Here is a 5970-nt window from a genome sequence, read left to right as displayed (position 1 = left end):
GGGGGGAGCGGCGACGCGCTGCCAGCGGCTTAAATGGCGACCGGGAGGGGGCGGCGCGCATGCGCTGGGCCTCCCGTGCCCGCCTGGAGCCGCGCGGTGCGCATGCTCGCCGGGGGACAGCCGGGGAGAGTTGATGGTGATGGGCTCCGCGCTACTGCGCATGTGCAGAGCGGCGCGGAGGGGGGGGGGGGGGGGAGGCACTGGACGCATGCGCGGGGTGGAACGGGTTGTGGCGGTTGTGGGACGGGGCCGTGTTCCTGTTCCAGTCCCAGTCCCAGCACCAGCCCCAATCCGAGCCACAATCCCAGTCACAATCCCAGTTCCAGCCCTAATTACAGCCAGGCCAGGCCCTGAAGCCCCTCAGTTGAAGCACTTCTTCTGACAGGAGTCCCTGCTGTTAGTGCCCCCCCCACACACATTGTCGCCCTTAGCAGCAACGCCAAGATTTGGTGTGAGAGTGCCCACGAGTTTCTCACTTGGTTAAACGCAGTGTTACGTGTATGGCTACTTTCACCTCTCGTTAATAAAGCACGCAGGCCTTAATCACTGTAAACACACGTTCAGCATGCAGAGGTGGTTCCAGTAGCAGATAATCTTCAATAAAAGCCAAGGCTCATCTGACAAATAATGAGGATATCATCAAGCATTTATGGGCTTGAATCTGAAAAACTAGCATCGTAATTCAAATGTTGTATAGCTTTGGGGGAGGTAATGCCTTAAATCCTGTACCATCTGTAGTGTAAGCATAGTGGTCTGGGCAAAGTGAAGGGTACATCACTTGCAGTCAGTTCCTTTTGCTACAGCGTGCACATGTATTTTTTCCTCACAAAGTAAGGAATGTCTTTTTTGTTGTTTGTTTTTTCCTTAGCAATTATGCAAACTGATCCAAATAACTGGGTAAGCAACCATTCTGCATGGAAGACTCAGGTTAGAGTGGATAATAATTTCTTGCTATTGTGAGCATTATACTGGACCTTACATAAAATTGGTGTAGTTATGACTTGAGTGCTCATTTATTCCACTGTAGTGCAGTCTGTAGTTCTGACAAGTACCCATCAAGAAACATAGATGCTAGAGTCAAGAGGGAAGCAACGAGGATGATGAAGGGTCTGGGAAATACATTCTGAAGGAAAAGATGGAAAGAAATTGCTTTAGTTGGGCTAGAAAATAGAAGAATGAGGGTTGATATGAATACAGTCATCAAATATTGTTATGTATGAAAGAGAAAAGTGATCATTTTTATGTGCACTTTTTGGAGCATCACAAAATAAAAAGGATTTAAACTGTATGTGTAAAGTTGGTCTTCTTTTATGACACCTGGAAGAACTAGCTGACCTTTCCTAGATCTGTAAACTTAACGATAGGACTACTTTAAAAGACCATCAGAGCAAATAAGACTGCAACCCTGCCTCTGTAGCAACACTGTTACAAAGCAGGAGGGACCCTTTATGTTCAGTCTTTAAAATCACATTTCTCTTTTTTTTTTTTCCTGTTTTCCTACTCCATAGACTGCTATGTCATAAGGGGTTTCTCACTGTTTGGTGAAGTGGATCTAGTTTACATGCAAAAAAAAATGCAATAAGACAGAGGAAAAGTAAAAGTAACTCAAACATAGAGCATGGGCACTTAGGTGGAAATAACCCCCACCTCACATCTGTCTATCTATCTATCCAGCTATTTATCCGTCCATCCGCACCTTAGATAGTCTTACCAGTAAGCTAGACATTCATTTCTACACTTTCTCCCCTGCTGGCATCTTCTATCCTTATTTTATTTAACCACAGTGAAATAACTTCAACACCAGAATACTTTTTAGTATGGTGATTAGAATGCTGCCACAATAAATGTGGGTCCTAATCTCTTTCCACTGAGGAGCTAATTCAGATTTCTCACCATTTCAGGGACACTACGTGGCCTACCATGTTAGATATTGAATATGGCATTAAGAATTCCAGTTTTGGTTTTACAAACCTAAATATGACATTGGGAACACTAGACAGGAGTCTTCCATATCAGTCCATTAGGGAAACCAGGCCAATGAAACAATGGGTTTTAAACCATCTGGTTGATATTACCTTGCCAGTTGTCAGGATTTTATCCAGAGATTTAGGAAGTGTATTTTTTAACCTCTTCTCTTTGGAATCATAAAAGGACAATGAAATACCATTTTTTTAATGGTTTTGGCCTTCCTGGTGGACAAAAAAAAAATTTGCAAGTAAGCATCTAAGGATTTCAAAAACAGGTTTCAGGGAAAGGAAAAGACATTTTAGTTTAGTTTAGTTTAATTTAGTTTAGTTTAGTTTTTAATCTCATTGGATTTGGCCTCATGTCATTACTGTTTTAAGCCAAAAGTTGTTGAATATTCAAGGATTTAAATATTGTTCCTCTTATACAACTAAGTGTTGCCTTTGAAAAAGTGCTGGTTGCTAGTGACTTAATAGCCTCTATTCAGTTGAATATGCAATGTAATAGTGAAATAAATGAAACCAGTAAGAATTTAGAATTTATTTGTAATGGTCGCTGCAATATGTGTGACACAAATCCAATGTACTGCAAATATTTTCAATTTTTGATAAGGCTGGTATCTGTACTGGGAAGTGAATCTACTTTGTTCCTTCTTATCTGTATCATTAGGAATGTGGTAGAGTGAAAATTATCCTTAAAGAGAGTGCAAGTTCAGCAGGATTCCAGTCTGCATTGCAAGCTTTAAAAAGTCCTAAGCTCAAATGAACCATTTTGATGGGAATAATGCACCACTCTGAGGACTTGCTGGAATGCTCTGTGGCAATTAGTTTTGTAACATTATAGTTCAAGTTCCTGCATTATGTGTCCCTAGAGACCTCAGAGGTATATACATTTCATTTTCAAAATGCTTTTAGGTCCCTTTTTTATCTCTTATTTTTCATCTTCTAGTAGTTATCCTCAGGAAAATTGCTTGTGATCTGAACTGTGATAGTTTGATTCCATAAGCTTTTGCCATCAAATTACCATAATGAAGATTTGCATCATCCATGTGTGTGATTTGCAGAGTTGGTGCAGTTGGAGCTATGTCTAAGCCAATGTACTCTCAATTCTCCAGCTGGACTTCACTGGACAGGGATTGCCAACCAACAGTTACATTCACTTCAGGACTCCAATTCCTCGTGGTTGTTTGCAACACATACCAAACTGATGTGGGCTTATGACTGTGAAAAGGTCTTATGTAGCTCTAGACTACTATGGAGCTGAGCAAGAGGATCCTTTGTTTCACTACAGAATCAGTAGGTCTTTATCAAAGTTTTCCCTGTTACATTCAACAAACCCTTTTGGATTTTTCCATTCTGTTTTCAGAAGTTTGTTGTCAATTTAATAGCAAATTGAAAGGACAAAAGAATGACAGTTTACCCTTTTGAGAAACATTTTTCTCTTCAGTTTTGCTGGACAAAAGCAGAAGAATATATATATTTTAAAAATTAGGAAAATTTCATGGTAATGCTTTCTTCGAAAATAGTTGGGATTTCAGACAAAAGTTCTTAAGCTCTTAGAAAATGTAGCAAGAATTCTTTTCTTAGCACCTAAAATGTAAAAAAGACCAAGTCCAAATAACCATTATTTTCTCAATACATCTCAGAGGCTCTCACTGGACTGGAAAACAGGTGCAGTCTTAGCTACAGATAGAAAGTGACCCAGAGAGTCTTACAAACTATTAATAGACAGCAGACAAACTGTAAATAGCATGATGCCTGTGTTTCTCAGTGTAGTCAAACAGATCAAAAAGATTATGAAACATCTAGTTACAGAGGTAGGAGATGGATGCTATCAATGTTCTTCTATTTCTCTTTCCAGAGTGTCTCAGTTCTTAGCACACCTCAAGCTGCACCTTGGCATTGAACCTCTGCTCCTTGCCTCTGTGGTTAAGAGGGTGGGCTGCTCGTCTTCATCTGGCATGAAGGATGATCACATCAGTGAAAGCCCTCAAAACACTGCCACAAATGAGTGCTGATCAGCGCAGCCTCAGATAACTAAACAGTTACTCTCCATAAGTGAGATTTGATAGTTCTGAGCTATTAAAAATAGGAATATATTTATCACGTATAATTTGGGCAGCAGTAATTAAACAACTACATGCTCTTCATCCTGTGTGAAATACAATCCTACACTGAAGGCCAGGGCAGATCCCAGATTCCAGCAAGCATTCTTTTCCAGGGTTTGAAAGGTTTGAGTGGTATGTTTTCATCTATGGAATGGTGAATTTCAATATACAGAGCAGGCATTCTGGAACATACACTGACCATAAAAGAGTGATAATGTTGTATGATATGTTAATGTTGTTGATGCACTTCTTGGGAATGAGGAAATATGGGCTTGCATTTACAAAAGAGTTCAGAGGAAAACATTTTATGAAAGGACTGCAAATAATCATAGTACATATAAAATTGTAATTGATGGACAGTTAAATAGAATGTAATAGCCAATAGGTAACACTGTTACAGAATATTGCACCTAGGTTGGTGGTCTTTAAAAAAGACATTCCATTGTTGAAACAACAATGATTTTACCTCCTAATTACTTTGATTTTATTTCCTTTGTTATCCAGAATATTATTTTTGGTGGGCTCTATTAACTGGCAGCACAAGGTAAGACAGGAGCTTTCGACACTGGCAAGCTTTTTTTCCAGGTATATACTAATGTAAAATGTTGGTATATTTGATAACAATGTGTACTAGCTGTTTGGCTTAAGTGATTGTATAATCACATATCATAGTAGGCTGGGTCCATGATAATGATTAGTTGCTGATGGATCTTCTCATATTATTTCTTCTTAATAAAATCTTAAAAACAAAACAAAACACAACAAAACAAAAAACAAACAACTTAATTTCTTGAATTCCCTGAAACCTTCTCTGTCCATCAGTCTGCTTTTTTAATCTAAATCTCACTCACCTTTTTTTTCTAAAATTAATATTTTCTCTTGCTGTCTTTGCTCCTAGTCACAACGAGCAATCTCTTTTTTTGGTGCACAATGTTGCTCATTTTAAAAACGTTTGAAGCTTAGCTATGCCAACACCCTGACTACAGCCCAGAGGGATGAGTAACAACCAAGTCCTGGGGTAGAGGTAGCCAGGGTCTGTATATCAGGGGTACTTGGGGCCCACATCACTGCGCTTTTAAGACTGTACCTCTACGACTTCCTTGGCAAACTATATAACATCTACGAAAACCAACAACCGTCTATTAAAAATAAATAAATAAATCTTGTGTGTGGCTTTAAAACACAGACGCAGACCCCTGCAAGCAGAAACCCTCTTAAAGTACGCTGTATGCTCATGTTCCAAATTGTTTTATATGCCAGCTGAGAAAAAGCATGGAACTATGGCATAGACGGTGCTCAGATATATTACTGTTCGTCCAAACATTTTTTAGTAAGAAAAACTTCTCTAGTTCCATTTAGCCTGTGACATTTATACTCGTGGGCAGCTGCTTGCATGTTTCATTCCGGTCTTAAGACTTCTTTGAGGAGCTGGAGGTAAATAGAATCATAGAATCATAAAATCATTAAGGTTGGAAAAGACCTCCAAGATCAGTTGGTCCAGCCATCACACCTACTACCAATGTCACCCACGAAACCATGTCCCTAAGCACCACGTCCAACCTTTCCTTAAACACCCCCAGGGATGGTGACTCCACCACCTCCCTGGGCAACCCGTTCCAGTGCCTGACTGCTCTTTCTGAGAAGAAATGTCTCCTCATTTCCAACCTGAACCTCCCCTGGCACAACTTGAGGCCATTCCCTCCAGTCCTTTCGCTAGATATTTTCGAGAAGAGGCCAACCCCCAGCTCCCCACAACTTCCTTTCAGATACCTGTAGAGAGCAGTAAGGTCTCCCCTGAGCCTCCTCTTCTCCAGACTAAACAACCCCAGTTCCCTCAGCCACTCCTCAGAGGACTTGTGCTTCAGGCCCCTTCACCAGCTTCGTAGCCCTTCTCTGGA

Source organism: Anser brachyrhynchus (genome assembly GCF_964034855.1).
Source record: "Anser brachyrhynchus genome assembly, chromosome: 2".
In the NCBI taxonomy this organism is placed as follows: Eukaryota; Metazoa; Chordata; class Aves; order Anseriformes; family Anatidae; genus Anser; species Anser brachyrhynchus.
The sequence above is the reverse complement of the archived record's forward strand: the minus strand, read 5'-3'. Positions refer to the sequence as shown.